This window comes from Nyctibius grandis, chromosome 6, assembly GCF_013368605.1.
Source record: "Nyctibius grandis isolate bNycGra1 chromosome 6, bNycGra1.pri, whole genome shotgun sequence".
Classification (NCBI taxonomy): domain Eukaryota; kingdom Metazoa; phylum Chordata; class Aves; order Nyctibiiformes; family Nyctibiidae; genus Nyctibius; species Nyctibius grandis.
In genome coordinates, this window is record NC_090663.1 from 35,612,204 (window position 1) to 35,628,837 (window position 16,634).

General features: G+C 41.8%; 1 protein-coding gene and 1 long non-coding RNA gene across 3 annotated transcripts in view; one reads left to right on the plus strand and one right to left on the minus strand.

Moving 5' to 3' along the window:
- MTUS1 (microtubule associated scaffold protein 1) overlaps positions 1–4,375 on the minus strand; it is a 135,412-nt gene extending 131,037 nt beyond the window's left edge. The window contains exon 1 of one of the 2 annotated variants that reach the window (XM_068402683.1): positions 4,359–4,375. The gene's annotated coding sequence lies outside the window, so the exon portion shown is untranslated. Of the gene's footprint in view, positions 1–4,052; positions 4,167–4,358 lie in introns of those variants that run through there. The other variant, XM_068402682.1, reaches the window with a different exon arrangement.
- A 76-nt stretch (positions 4,376–4,451) lies between these two features.
- On the plus strand, positions 4,452–12,024 carry LOC137664529 (uncharacterized). The gene is made up of 3 exons (XR_011048346.1): positions 4,452–4,509; positions 7,052–7,280; positions 11,979–12,024. It is a non-coding gene; the product is annotated as an uncharacterized lncRNA (long non-coding RNA).
- Positions 12,025–16,634: the final 4,610 nt, after the last annotated feature.

The window sequence follows — 16,634 nt, forward strand, 5'->3', positions numbered from 1 at the left end:
TGCTTGAAGAAGGCCTGTCCATTCACTGACATGAATGGGTCAAACACAGCAGGGAAACCGGCTCTGGAAGCAAGGTTCTCTTGTTTCTTCCTGTTAGAGGCAGTATACAGAGTATACAGTAAAAGGTATTACAGATACTAGGAATACCAGCCATTAGAATAAAGTGCTACACCACACACATTCAGACTCTTTTACCCCACCTCAGGGAGTCTGCTGTACAGCTGATGACCACCGTCACTCTGAACAGAAAGACAACCACCATGTGCACATTCAGTAGGGTCTGCAGTAGGAACCAGTTCATCAAAACCCAATGTGGGTTACAACATCTTGACTCCCAGTGTTTCGAGTGCACTAGTTTCATTTCCCTGCAGAATTCTCGTGTTGCATAGTAACATGTACCCAGATTTATATTAAATGCAAAAATGAGCTACTGTCCATTTTTAATAGATTTAAGATTTCAAAAGGAAAAGTAATTGTGAAATCTCTAAATATTTGAAGATTGCTGAGAGAACATTGGCAACTTAACATTTACATTTCAGTAAACTGGAAGGGCTAAAATAAAGTTTATCATAAAGTCAAACAAAATGACAGACCTAGGGGAACAAAGATTGGAGAGTCGACACAAGCAGGCGATGCAGATCACACCATAGCCATCCACTAACAGCAGCTTTGGTTCTTCCTGATGCAAAAACTAAACAGAATAGTAACTGAAGCAGTTTGAGGCAAGTAACTTAAGTGGAAAAGTGCCAGAATCATTAAAGATTAATGCAATTCATCCACGGGAAGGAAAAGTCAATGAACTAAAACCAGGGTTAACACAGGTGCTAGGAATGGGAAAAAAAGGAAAATCATACTGTTCAGTGGAAAGTTAAGTCCTGATATAATTATTGGTACTGGAAAAAGCCCACTAATGTAGAAAACTAAGAATCCTAATTAGTATTATTTTGTCACTTATACAACAAATAAAACTATCAAATAGCACTGATTTTTTTTTTCAACTAATAAAGTATAACTATGCATAGCCAATGTACTTTGTGAAATAATTTCAGTGACAACACAAAAAGCAGAAAAGCAGAAAACAACTCTTCCCATGGCTCTATCAGAGCAACTGCTGAGTCTAAATACATCTTCATACATGAATTAGGAAAAGGAACAGACACCACAGTGCAAGTACTCCCTCAAAAGTAACTAGGCTGTTATCATTCTCACATTTATGTTTGCTTAAAAGAAACTACAACAGCCAGTTACACTTCACAGACACTGAAGAAGCACCAGCTCGTTTCCCTTTCCACAAGAAATCAAGTAAAGGAGAATACAGAGCATTAACCTTGTCCAGCTTTAATTCCAAACTACTGCACCGTCTGAGCATTCCACAAACTCGCCAGGCAATCCTCTGAATTCATGGGATGAAAGCAACTTTAAAATGGCTTGATTTTCCCAATTAAACAGTAAATTGGGATATACCATGAAACCCAATGAAGATAACAAAATGACCTAAACAGAGATAGGGATTTCAGGGCAGGCAATCACTTCAGCAGCTTCTGCTGGATCATACCACATGTGGCACTTGCACTCACATAGGTATCTCTCAACACCACACAATCATAATACAGCAGTGGCACACTGTAGCATCTTATATGAATATGTAACAATCACATTTATACATATATAATGTATAGATTTATACATGTATAAAATGCATATATATGTATAAAACCATATGTATGGTTTTATTTTTATGTATATAAAATCAGCCCCACACTATCAGCTGGCTAATCTGCATTCCAGTTTCTATTACCAGTCTAAATATTTTGCTAGACTGCTGAGATCATTAGCTACTTGACATGTTAGATTTCAGCTCAATACTAAGTCCTACAATTAAAAAAAAAAATCCTCCCGATATTTGACATTTTTCATAACAATCCACCTCTGTGCAAGAATCTTGGCACTTCCTAAAAAAGAAATCCACTTCTTCCATACGTGATTGCAATCAAAACTTTGAAACCACAAAATGCAAGAGTTAGAAATAGAAGCCCCAGATGCATTTAGAGTGTCATTACTCTGCCAATTCTTGACTTTGTCAAGGCCTTTACACTGCATTTTTGCAGACTTAGTCTTACAGCTGAAATCAATACCTCAGAAGTGACTAAGTAAAACACATGAGAACCAGGAACCATTATGCATCCAACACTAAAGCTTGCTATTTTCTGAATCTAAATTGCTCAAAAAGATACCATGAAACCAGTTTTAAGGTGCCAGCTACTAAAAGTTTAACATTTGTTCAAATATTTTCAAGTATGGAATCTTTACACACAAAATCATGTTTACCCTGTAGGGAAAATGATGCTACATAAAGTTTTCGCATCAGAGTTATCAGATTATTATCACTATTTTAGCCACACTTCTGAGGCAGCCTGATCTCAGCCAGATATCAGAACCCTGCAATAGTTTAAAAGTGACTATACGAATGTTAAATACAGACATGTTACCAGACACACAATTAAGCTCCATAAAAACAGAGCTCAAAAAGCAACCTATTGCTCACCCACAATAATTAGCATGAGGAGAACTAAGTTAGCCCCAGTGGCTGGTATGGAGTCACACGAACCAGCCGCTACAGCGCATAGCTGTAGTTCTGCAGGAGCACACACCACATCACGAGGAATAAACAATTTTTAATACCTGTCTTATTTAGTAATCCAGACAGTGAACTCCACCATGTTGGTCACCACCATCCACTCTGAAAATCTCAGTGATATAAATCAAGCAGGTTAAAGCTTTTCTGCTCCCACAAAACTGAGTTTCATTATATGAAAAGCTTACCTCTCCTCACTTTAGAGATAGAAAAGAATTAACTGTGTATTGAGTTCATTTAGAAAAAGGAGAATGAAGAAAATTATTAACCATGAATATCTATTCAATAGTGTCGGTATCACCTGATTTGTTAGAGTTAGTATTAACAATATTTTACATTATAGCTACTTTTAGACTGTTACCAACCTTACAAAGCATAGGCAATGACCAATAATGATTTATTTTACTTGCCTAAGTGGAAGTCACGTGTCTGCCACAGTGTGAGACTTCACCTTCTAGATAACCCCCTGACACGGGGTTTAACCAGATCACATCACAGGCACAAAATAAACCAACCAACGCACCAAAGCACAGCCCTAGTCCTGGTGGCACACAGTCAGAGCTGCGTCTGAATCAAGAACCTACATATCCCTAAGGAAAAAGGGATGCTCAGTTCTTTGCTTTGATTATAAAGTAGAAAAACATGGTGGGAGGCGGGCCTGGGTTGTTTGGAGGAGGGTGTTTGCTGAGGCTTTTTTTTTTGTTTTAAATATCTGCACTCGCGTTGTCCTTGGAACAATGGTATCAAGTTTAAGCTCAATGTTCTTTTCAAACACTGCCTCTCCTCTCCTTGCCAACCTTGTGTGGTATAAATAGCAGCAAGTGGAGAAGCAAGCATTAAAGATACTTTTTTTAAAATCTCAAGAGTGTCAGTGCTCCTACTGCAGGACCAAAGCAGCCGGGGTGCATGAGAGCAAGCTCTATCACACTTTAAACGTTTCTAACACCATGTCAGTATTCAACTACCTAAAAAGCTTCGCCAGCAAAGTACAATTTCCGTATCTTTAAATATAAAGAACCCCAAACACACAACTAACGCCCCCTTAAGTTTCTAGTCCCCAGCCCAGGGGGAAGGCCCCGCAGAGCGGGCCCCGCTGCAGCTGCACCTGCGCTCCCTCCCGAGGCTGTGGCTCGGGCACCCTCACCCCGCCGCAGCACACGGGAGCGCGGCGGCCGGTGAATCGCCAAAAAAAAAAAAAAAAAAAAAAGGAAAAGAAAGTAAGAGAAGCACAGAGCAGCGGTCGTCCCGGGCCGCCACAGTGACCCGCTTCCCTGGCCACGCACCTCGGCGCCCCGGCAGACCCGGCCCTGCTCCGCGCCCAGTTATCCGGCCGCCCCCGCGCACCTCCCTGGGAAGCCCGCACTGGGGCAGCGGGGGGGAAAACTACTACTTAAAAAAAGCAACAATCGGTACTTACGCCGGCGCTTACGCGCCGCCCCTCACTTGTAGCTGCGTTACACAAGAGAAGACGGCCGCGAACAGCCGTGCCGCGCTCGCCGCCAGCTCCGCGGCCCCTGCGCCCCCGCGGAGGCCCCGGCAGCGCCGCGCCCACGCCAAGCCCGCCCGCTCCTTGCGAGCGCCGGGGCGGCCGCAGCAGCCAGCGGCGGCGTGCGCGGCTCCCCCTCCCGGGCTGCGCCCCCTCCGCGTCAGCGGCTCCGCGCCCCCTCCCGGCCCGGATCGGGCCGTCCCGAGCGAGGCGCCGCGAACTGCGCTCTAGCCGCACCTGCCCCACAGCGGGCCCCGCGCTTCGCTCCCCTCACCTGGCGCCGGGCCGCGAGACCGGGCCGCCCCTGGGCGGTGCTTTTGTCGGCGGGGGCTGCCGCCCGCCCCGGGGGGGCCCAGCCGCGCTGCCGCGGGCGGTGAGGGAGGCGCAGGTAACCGAGAGGGGGAACTGGGTCGGCGACTAAAAATACTGCGCGGGAGCGAGGAGAAGGATCTGGCCGCGGCGCCCGGGGAGGCTGTCGCCGCTCCTGGGGCTTGGCGGCGGTGCCGGCGCCTTTCCGGGCGGAGCGGGGCCCGGCGGGCGGGGGGCTCTCCCCGCAGCCGGGCCGGGGCAGGTGGTCATGGGCAGCCGTGACCTTGCCCTGTCCAGGCAAGGTGCGCTAGTTCAGAGGCACAACCGACGACGACAAAACCTGCCCTTGTTTTAATTTTCAAACCGCGTGTGGCTTCACAGACGGCGCGCGGGGTGAGAAGTCTTGAGATGTCCGGTGGCCGGAGGGCCGGGCCACGGCCTGCGAGCCCGGCGGCCGGGCCGGGGGTAAATCATCAGCCCGGGGGAGCGGCAGGTCAGGACGGGCCGCATTCCCCCAGCAGGGCCCTGGCCGGGCCGGGCCGGGCCGGGCCGCGCTCCCTCACGCCCCGGGGCTCCGCCGGAGGTGGCTGGCTGGCCCCGTCGTACCCACAGCTGCCCTCCCAAACGCGGGGGAGCGTGGAAAACGCAGATTGTTGGTGCGAAGTCAGGTGAGAGCTGTCACGGGTCTGAGGTTAACATAAGGCAACGTCCAGGTTATAACAACAAAAAATCCCAGCAGGTCTGGCTTAATTTTCCTGATGGCCTAAGCTGTGCAATGCCAGACTTGTGCCAGTCTTTGTTTATGTAAAATAGTTTACAAATGCAAACCACATACAAGGTAGTTGAGTTTAGTAGTGACTGGCCACAGCTTTAACTCTGCCTTTTAGCAACCTGTCCACGGTATTACTTGCTGCCACTTCTTTGTGCTCAATGTCCTGGATTTCAGTGTTAGTAGAGCCAATGCTTCCCTCCAGGATCTGTCCTTTCGGGGGTTTCAGTGGAGAAGGTACCGCTCGTGGTAGTCCCCCTGACCCCACAGAGTAGTTGCTGGGATTCTGCACTAAAGCAGCATCTTCAGCTGGTGGCACTGCCCGTAGCAGGAGGTGGAGAGGTAAAATCTTCTACTCATCTTTACAAAGGCCAAAAAAGTAAGTTTTGCTTATGTCGTGTCCAAGGAGGAGAAGCCTTGAAATGCCAGCAAGGTTGGAGATGCTTACCCAGAGTGTCTGGCACGTGAGGGCACAGCAGCCTTCAGGTTCCCCGTAGGAGTCTCTATCCAGGACAGATTTGGTGACTCCATAGAAAATGCTTTCTTGACATCAAGCTAATTCCCTGACCTTCCCCTCCGCTACTATGTACAGTTGCTGGGTATTTATATATGTGATGAATATGATTCAGACTTAAACATGCCAGGAAGACACTGAATCTTTCAACCTAATAATTAAAAAAGGAATATAGCATGACTGCTTTATCTCATCACCACATGAAAGAGAACTATTTATTTTTATTGTGGTTAGCTTAGTAGTAACAAACAAAATATTTTAGTTCCCATCCATGAAAAGCAATCTTGCCCATCTTTATGAGCTTCATCCAAAGCTGGAGTCAGTAGTATTATACATGAGCTTTCAGTCAGCACGTGACTGCAAATCTAGTGAGCTGGATTACAGCAAGAACACTTTTGGGCTACAAGATTGAGCGTTGTACAAGACTTGGACACCCTGACAGGGAATAATGCCCATCTTTTCTGAGGGTCTATACTGTGCTCCAGACCTTGGCAGGCAAACCCTTCAGCAGCACAGCTGAAGCACCCTGGCAGGAGCCTGCTCCTGTGGCTGGACGTGTAGAACGAGGGACTTCGTGAGATTTTTGTGGTGTCATTAGATTACTGCTCATGTGAAACTGAGTGATAGATAGTTTACCTAGCCAGCCTTTTAGCAAAGTTCACAGGCATGGCTCCAACTGTATGTATCGAGGCTAATCTCAATTACAACTTAAAAATGCCTCTGTCTTTGTCACTGTGGGCATGGTCTGGAAAGTATCGACTGATTGCTACAGCTGAAAGCTTGTCATGTTGATCTTTATCCTACCAAAGATCACAGTTCATTCAGCGTTCACTGCAACCGTTCCACTCTGATGGCTCTTTAATTTTTCCTGGTTTTGTTGTTTGTCTAGGACTTTCATATAGCAGTAATCAAGGAAAAAAAAATCAATTTAAACCCCAGAGACTTGGATTCTTTTAAAATGAGATATTAATGAGGGAATTCAGGAACAGTTGCACTGGCGTTCCTTTAACATGTTCCCACCTGGGAAGATGGTATTCAGGTTGATGGTGATAGTTGAAGTCACTACATAGTGGAAAATTTTGTCAAATCTCATCAGGGAAAATTTCAAAGTGGCCAAGGACTGTCAATGCTAGGAAGGAGAAGGAACTAGAGAGGCCACTGAGGTCTGTATAATTTACATTTTTTGCATCATTTGCTCTTGGAAGTGCTTTTCCTGGTATTCTAATCAAAAGCTGTTGGAAAACAGTTGTCCTGATCAAAACCTCGTGACAGCCCTTTCTTCTCTTGCTAAGTTGCCATGAAATGACTTTTGCTTCTCTGCCTTTTTTTCCTCCTCAGTTCTTCTGGTCTGTGCATTTTCAGTTTCATAAATGTCGGAGGAAGGCTGCAGTATCATGTCACTTAGTGTTGAAAAAGGAGGGAAGGAGAGGAGGAAGAAGAGGGAAGAAAGGAAAAAAAACTTACATGAAGAACAGAAACAGAAGACAAAGGATGATGAGGGGGAAAGTAACCAAGACCACAAAGAGGAATACATCATGGGAAAGAACTGGAGAGACTAGAGCAAGGGGTAAATATCACAATAGGTGGGAAAGGGAAGAAATGGAGTTTTTTATATTCTTTTCTTATTACTTGTCAATAGGAGTTAGTCAGGAGTAGCTCCACAAATGCCTCTGAAGGGGCTGGAAAGAAAACCTACCCCAAGATGCGTGTATGTCTGTCTTTAATAATAGATAGGATTGCAGCAGGTGTAAGTAATTTGAAATAGTACCAGGTAACTTGAGTATCAATAGCAGTAAAAATGCAGCAGCACAGGATGGCCAAGTCTGTGCCCTGTTGGTATCCAGGGTAATGGATGGTTTTGAATAGGTTATTAGGGAACTCACACAGTTTCTGCCTCTGACTCTTACTGGTTGCTTGTGTACTTTAATATTATATGGTAATTGGCTAGAAAAGCAGTCTTGTAACAGGAATTGAAATTCCAATTTCCCCACTCCCAGCTAGATACCTTAATTGGTGCATTGCAAAGTGATGCCTTGCTTCCCCAGCCCAATGAAAGTCGGTTAGTTTGTTCAGAATAACAGCCCTTCAGCAGGCACAATGAAAGGCATTCCTCCCAGCTAGCCTCTGGCCTGGTGATTTTCCTGGGAAGTGCCAGATAGGGATTCAGTGTTGTCCTCAGGACTCTCCAGGTCTGAGCTCTACCTCTTTAGCTGCTGAGAGGACCTCCCCTTCCTCCTGCCATGCTTTTGAAAGACGCCAAAGTCTAAGTGCAGACCCTGTTCCAGCGCAACTCAAGAATTAAATGCTTTAGATGCCAAGAAGGTGGTAGTTGCAGTGACAGTAATTGGCAACTCAGGTGCTTCCCATGCTGGATGTTAGAGATTCTGGTCCAAGGTACTGACACTTGTGTAGTGGGGAGTGGAGGCTCCTGGCTAGGAAACTGGTGCCAGAACTTGGGGGTTGCAGCTCTTAACGCTGCAACAGCTTGGCCTGTGGTGGATTTATAGTCTGTGATAAGTCTTAACTTGGCTGTATTTGGGAAAACACCATGTTGCGGATTTGTTCATGTTACACAGCGGTGTGTTCATGGGTGATTCTCTGCATTGTGAGGCTGACTTCTGTCAGATAAAATTCCAGCAGGCCAGAGGTTAATGTACTGTGTTGTGATTTTTTTTTTTTTTGAGGTGGGGAGAGGGCCAGTGGAGACAGGTAATGAATGTTGATAACTGCATTTAATTTCTTTGGCAAGTGGTAAGTACTGTTCCCCTTTGTTTGCTTATGCAGACTACATTTGAAGTACTGCATAATATAAAGCAAACCTTTCTGGAGGCCAGTGCCAGTTTTGGTTGAAGAAAAGTATAGCACCACAGTTGAAAGTCTTCATTATCTTCTGAGGCTCAATTACTAATGAATATTCTTTAATTTTTGTTACTGCACACTTCACATTCATATGACTTCTGCCTAAGGCCCATTTGAATAAAATTGTATACTTCCTGCTTTGACAACATAGTGATGATGTATGCCAGAGACAATCATTAGGAGTAGTCCTTCTGAAAATGTTGAAAATGTCTTTGGATGGTAATTTGGGCTCGATCCTGTAATTTTACTGGTGATTTTACCTGTAATGGCTACAAGTAAAACAATTCTAAGAATCCTTGGTATTTCTCCTCCACAGTTCAGAAAAGAATTAGACAGACCGTGTGTATCCCCAGAAAAAGTATTGGTGAACAGATCACAGATCTCTGGGATAAATTAATCTCTTAAGTATTTTTTTTTTTCGAATGCTTTTCATGAAAACAAGGTTCAGTTCTCTACTTATAAATGCTGGTGGTGAACTAGAAAATACTCAACGCTTCAACCATTAGAATTGTAGTTCACTTGATTCCCTAATGTAATAAAACTCTTCCTTTTGTGGGCCATTATCTGTTAGATAAACCCCTACATTGTACGTGTCATTAATTATTTATTCCTTCCATTATTCTTAAATGCACATTAAAGAATTGGCTCATGGTTTCTAGCACAGTTCATAAGAACAACTGTTCAATAATTTTTGGAAGCATTTTTTTATGGCAAATAAAGTAAGAAGGAAAACAGTAAGTTTCATCTTCTATGGAGTTAAGAAATCAGTTTAACCATTTCATTCCTATTGATATTTTGAGAAATCTAGATAGGAGTCTTTTTTCCTTCCTGATATTACTGATTGAGAATTTGTATATTATTTTTCTAGGCTATTTTAATAACTTCTCTATTTTTTCTAATTAGAAAAAAAAATTGACTGATTTTTCTCCCTTACTTCTTTAGTGTCATTTCAATGAGCTTACATAGCCATATGCAGAATGACAACTTTACTGTTCTGTACCTACAATTGTTACCCCTTCGTATTTTCCACGTATGCTGTTTCCTAAGCAAACATACTTTCACATAAGCAGATTTATGCAAAAATACGAAATACAGCTATTTGTCTATTCTGAGAGGAAAAAAAAAAGGAGATTTTATAGTGAGTGTGACAGCCCAGCAGAGTTACCTTTAAAACAGTATTTTCAATCTATGTGAGTACAATTGAGAATTTAATTGCCTTTGTCAAGGCAATGGGGAAGGGATATTATAGCAAGGGAGATGGCTAAACCTTGAAAAAGTGTACTGGCTGTGAGGATGGCTGCTAGCAACAGTTAAATCGCAGATCATGTGAAGAAGATGTTTGAGAGATTCATATAATGCCACAATGTGAAGACTTCCAGTCAAACTTGCCCACTTCCTAAGAGAAAGGTGGTGTTCTTTGTAGATGTCAAGAAATGACTGAACAGAAAGAAAATTTACCATCCTGGTTTTCAGTCATGCTGAGCCAGGGCTGATGTTTACATAACCACAAGGGCACTAACTTGATGAATGACTTGGTCAGAGGAGAGAGAGGAAGAGACCTGTGAAAAAAAAAGTGCCTAGAGATGCTAGCTGGATCTCTTTGCAGGTGGGACTATTCAATGTAATAAAGAGATGATAGCTGACAACAAATTTCTATGGCACCCCATAGCAAATTAGAGAAGAAATTGGAGGAGCTCTCCAAACAAGATCCTGGCAGATGAGTCAGAGAAGCTAGAGAAGGAGTGGGAGATAATCTAGCTATTGTAGACAGCGAACAGGGAATGGAGACTTTCAGTCTTGAGTACAGGATGAAAAGCAGCCAGCACCACATGTTATTTTTTTCTATTACTGGTTGTTTCTTTGCTGCTTTTTTTTTCTTTAAAGGAAAACAACTTTTCTTCTAAAAGTCCACTTTAAGATCTTTCTGTTCAAGGAACGATCTGTGGGAAAGAAATGAAGGTGAAGATAAAATTCCAATAAGATGCTTGCACAGACCTATTTGAAAGTGTTTCTTGCCAGAAAACAAGTGCTCCTGAGCCTTTAAGGGCTATGCCTCTGCAACAGCTCCAAGATATGCTTGCCTTCAGCTATATAGACCATGGTTAACAGGGGTCTGCAGAAGAATTATTGGCACTAAGACTTATTTAAGGGAAACTAATAGAACAAAAAGGTTACACAACCAGTTTCTTTTCCTGCTTTTCAGTGGTTTCACCACGAGCCCACTATAGACTTAATGTTTTGAAGAAATAAAATTTTGCTGAAATAAAACCAATTCCATTCTTACCTGTAGCAGATCAGTGGTTTAAATGGTGCTGAATATTATTTGCTGCTGTGACTTTTCTGTGTTGAAGGAACACATAAATCGTATTGCTATCGCAGCGTCTCCCTGATGTGAGGCCTGGATGTGAGATTAAGTTAGCAAGGTTTAGCAAGTATCATTTGCACAGTGGTACATGTGGACGTGGGGATGAACAGGCTCGTAGCAGCATATACATGGTGATGTGACTTGTTCTGACGAGAGAGAAGGCTAAGGTAACTTGCACACAGTGAGCCTATAGCAAATGCAAAGTGATACATGCTGAAAATTCTGCAGACCAGCTGATGCATGGTAAATTGTTAATAGGAGCTAACTTGATAGTGCTTCTAGGCTCACAAGACAATGTAATGTACTGTACTACACTGCTCTTTGCTTAGACCCTGTTCTATGAGTAATGGGATTTTTCTGGTCTTTCAGTAGGCTTCTGTGGGTTTCAGACCTCTATGTATGTGAATGTGTATTGCATTAGACACACAGCACCTTCATATTGCAAGTTATGCCAGTGTTCATACTGGCTGGATTAGTCCTATTTAGGAGTAGGTATGGTATATGTAATCAGACAGAAACAAAAGAGAAATGGGAGTAATTGTGATAAAGGTAGTAAGTATGAAACAGAAACTTGCACCAACAAAATAGAGAGGAAAAGCTCGAAACCGGTTCTGTGTGCCAACAAGATGTCCCCATCTGAGCCTTACTGAGACAGGATTCAGCAAAACAATGCTGTGGGGAAGCTGCGTTGCAGCAGCCTATAGCAGGATTAAGCACCAACTGCTCAAAAAGGAACTGCTAAAGGTGAAAAGACAGATAACCAGAGAATTAAAACCTTTCCTCTTCTCTTTCCCCATCCTCTCTAATATGGACAGATGAATTCCAACATTAATGAAGGGACAGCATGTGCTTTTGATTTGGTGATTGAAACTGAATGCTGTTCTGTATACATGAAAGGTTACTGAATGGACGGTAAGAGACGGGGGGAAAACAAGTAAAGAAAACACAAAACAAGCCTTTTCTGCATTCCATTTTTAAGAAATGGTATGCATCCAATGGGAGCAAGAAAATGAATGTAAATTTAGGATTTTTTCCCTCCAGGTGGTAACACAAGCCAAAGGGAAGAAGATGAGAAAACACATACGGAATTTAGGATGAAAACAGTCCAATGAGAAATAAAAATGAAAAATTTTCTTATTTGCACTTAATGTGTTTTAGTCTATGTTTTCCATTGCAGCATAGATTACTTAGAGGTATTACATGAACTCATGTCTGAACCGATCCTTATTTTCCTTAGAACAGGTCTGATGTATTATTTTTGCTCCCCCAAATACTTCTTTTAACTGACCAAAGAAACTTTGCTAGGGAAGAAAACCCACAACTTAAACGCAACAGCCTGGAAGACTGTTGTTCTTGACATATTTTTAATGTCTGGACAGGCTTTAGATAAGAAAATTGAGTCCTGTCTAGGGTTCAAGCCACTTGACTTTACAAACTGGACAAGGTTACTGTTGAATCAGGTACATCTGAAATAAGAACAACATCATTTTGTTGGAAAACTGCTGGTAAATGAGAAAGGTCATGCATGTATTATGTGTCTACAGCAATCTTCACCTGGGATGCAGTAGGATTTATCTATGAAATGACGTGTTGTTGGTATTTCATACTGTAAAGACATTGTAAACAAATGAAGTTATTAATAAGCCAGATAAATTTTGAATTAATATTTCAGATGTGTTATTTGGCTATTGTGCAGTCTTAGTGATTAATTGGAAGCATAATGAACGGTAACAAAAAAGAAAAAAACAAACATATAAAGTTACAAAATCATTAGCATTGTCTGGACAATCTATTTCGTTCTATGTTTTCATTTCAGTTCCTTTTTCTGATAGGCCAGTACTCCTGGATAGTAGGAGGAATAGTTAAATTGCAGTAGGAACTAACATGTTTGTTAGTTTCTTCATTGCTAACTACTTTCTTTCCCTTAGCTGAACTTAAGGCTAGCATGTAGATGAGCCACCAAGATGCAATGTCGGAATCTTTTGAAGGCAGAAGTCAGTTTATTTGTACAAGGGATTAGAAAAACATGTATGTTTTCTATTGTAAGGAGCTTCTGAGTCAGAGCTGGAATGTGCAGCGGAAGAATACTCATCCCTGCTGTGCCACATGGCGCCCTCCTTAACCACAATCTCTTGCTCAGCCTCCTATTAGTGGGCATTTGTCAGTTTTTTTAATTTTCCACAGCCTGAAATGCAAACCGTAGTAACAAATAGCATTTTCTAGCCCTTATGTATTACTAGAATTCTCCAAGGAATCCTTGTATGCCTGACTTTTCTCCCCTACTTTGTATGTATCACAGAAAACTGACTGAAATACCATACTATGCACATTGATTGTACTTCTGGATTTCATTTGCCATTTACGATGAGCTGCTTGCAGTGTGTTTAAAATGGCTATAACAGGCAGTACTCTTATTAAGAGTTACTGATCCAGTCTCTCTCTGCGAATATTGATATAATGGATGGTGGTGCCCACTAGAGCTGATTACTTCCTGCTTTTCAGTGCTGCTGTCTCTGTGGAAGTTGAAGCTGCAGACTTCCTTAATTAATCATGCCAGTCTAGAAACTGAAGACAATAAGGGCTAAGTATAGTGGAGCCTTCTGCTATAGTCAGTACTTCTTTCCTTTAAATACACAGCTTGGATGCAAGCTAGCAAAGGTAATCTTTCAGGGAGAACTCTGGGCATTTTAAATATACCCTGAAATACTTGCGCAGTACACCTCTCCCAGAGACTGAATTCATCACTGAGAAAAATGCTTCCAAAACAGAGGCATTCTGCTACCTTAAACCAGTGCAAAAAAGCCTTAACCTCTCTTCCTGTGTTGTATATAGTTTAGAACTGCTGCTAGTAAGGTTTTATCCAAGTGAAAAACATGAAGATTCCCAATTACAGACAGGGATCAGACAAAACTAGTAGCCTAAGATAGTGGTAGAATAAAATGTAGTCACTGAATTTCATGTTTCCTGAGGAGGTTTCAAAGTACTTTGTAAAATAGTTAAATCATATTTCTCTCATACATGAGAAGAGTATCAAAGAGTTCAGTGACTTGCAAGGGGATACAGAGAAAATCAGAGGTGGTGGGGGAAAACATTCATTCTCACTCTTACACCTATGACTTGTAGGTTTCACTTCTTAAACTGAAAATGCATACATTTGATTTTTATTCTTCTTCATGTTGAGAAAATGAGATCCATGGGTCAGATGAGTTGCAAATTTTCCCTGCCTTTCAAAATCTGTATGTTCCAGAGAGGGATTTTAGTTTTGGTCACTTGTTCTTTTCCCACTATGATTGGACTCCTTGATTGTAAAATAGGCAGTGAAATAAACAGTACTGCAGTACTTTTTTATTTCAGAGAATAATATAGGCTTTGCTTAAAATATTTAATTTAATCATATAATTGAAGAAATGCATTTGTAGCTGAAGATTTATGTCACAACATTTCCAAGCAGCAGTCTGCTGGAACTTCTTTGTTTTTAATGAGTAAGCATAAATACACCCCAATGAAGGCTTTCTCTGGTATCACATCGGAGTTGCTTGCATTTAAATTAGTGGGTCAGCGAGAAAGGACAGTGGAACCTTTTATTAGCAGCTGACTTCTCTCGAGTCTCATTTTACATTTTTGGTTCCAGCACTATTCGACTGAAAGGAGATACTGTAGGTAAAAAAAAATAAAGGAGGTGAATAACAGAGACAAGTCAGCTGCCAGACATCAGCTTCCACTGCATTCTTCAAAAATATCCTCACTGATACTATGAAGACCATAATGCAGCATGTTTCCTTGTGAAACAGGTAGTCTTTTGTATTCTCTGGTAAGAGCTTTTCATGAGCAAAGTCTATGATACAGAGTTCAGTATTTTTTTAAAGCTGTCTTAGATTAAGAGGCTGCCCATCAAGTAAGAAACAAAATATATACCCATATAAATTGTATTTCATCTGCTGCAATCATTATGGTAGTGCTGTTCTCTAAGGAAGTCCATATTTTCCCTACACTCACTTTGTGGTGTACCAGAAGACCTCAAAAGTAAATTTGATAACATTATTATTTCTGTCAGGAACTCTTCCTATGTTGGACAGCCTGATGCTCATTCCTAGTCTTTAGTGATGGTGTTCTTTGAAAAGCTGCAGGATGTCTTAATTTCTCTCAAATTTTAATTTTGAGGGTTAATTAGTGTACCAATGACAGAGACATTGTGAGACCCATATCGAGACTGTATAGCCTGTTACCACATGCATCAACAAGTTCATCTGAGATGTCATGGGCAATCTCTTCCTTGCTTTCTAGCTCTTTCCAGCTCTAGCTGGACATAAGTGCAGATATTTTTGTTGTTTTGGTAACACAGGAGAAGGTTGTTGATCATTAGTACATGATGAATTATAGAGCACAAACAGACTTACACGGCTACACTCCCTATAGAATGCTATGTAATGAATATGGCTGATACCTTTTTAATGAGGAAGTAGAACAATAGAAAGGATTTGTTGTTAAAGCTGTGTGTTCTTTGGGACACAATGTACATGATCTGCTTGAGGAGCAGGTGACAGGCCTAATTCATCCGCAGTGTGACCTTGCTGGACTCAGTTGCTTTGCATGAGATTAATTTTGTTCATTCTTTTGGGGAGAGATAAAAAAAAAAAAGAAGTTGAGAATTACATAGCTGGGAAGGTGTCCAGTTAGTATCTTATATATGAAACTTTTATGCCAGGTTTAGATGCTCAAGTGCTTTTGTTTAATGTTGGGGAGTTAAAGAGAAATATAAAGTAGAATTTAAAGTTATTGTCATGGATTGCAAATATTAATGACTCTTTTTTTCAAGTTGTGTAAACATAAAAAGGAAGCTCTTCCCTTCCTTCAATACTCTAGAACTTTTTGCTTAGAAATTTTAGGTGACTTGCGTTCTTCCAGATGGGTGTGATTTTTCTGTTTTCTTTTTTTCTGTACTGAGTCAGAGGAGTAGTGAAACCAACTCAGAAGCTGTTAAGCCCCTTGTTAGGAAGGGTCAGTAAGAGGAATAGATGAGAACTGTGCTGAGACCTTAATTAAGTATGCTGCCTAACAGAGGTAGACAGGATTCAGTGACAGAGAACTGGAACAATTTGAATTAGCATTATTTCAAAAAATTCCATGGGATATTTAAAATGAGTCATTCAAAGTTATTAGAAAATAAGAAAAAGGACATGCATTACAATCATTAAAATCCCCTTCACCACCAGATAAAATGTTTGTATATCTTGCAAGTGTTAATAATTCAGACTTAGTAGCTTGTAGAGTGAGACTTGCAAGACTTTCTAGCAATTACATGCAGCATGAATTTTACATTTGCTGAGTACCACATGAATAACCCACTGATTTCAGGGAGGGTGCTTTTACCAGATGAGTGTATAGCATCTTGGCAGGAGGTGGATTTCCTGCTTTCCCTGCAGTGGATTCACTATGGCACAAGCACTTATTTCATCTTGCTGGTGCCACAAGTATCACAAAATCTCGGTTTCCTGATCACAAGAAACATTCAAATGCTTTATTATTTGTGTTATGATATAAAGATGGGCCTCACTCCAGTAAAGTTCCCTTGAATTTCAGTGTAGTTGAGATGTGAAAAACAGAAAGAGACCATATCGGGGAAAAGCAGTAGAGGAATCATAGCAGGAACGCAGTGGTGCAGATATGTTAGTTCAGGTAGTGTTTGGAACTTGCACA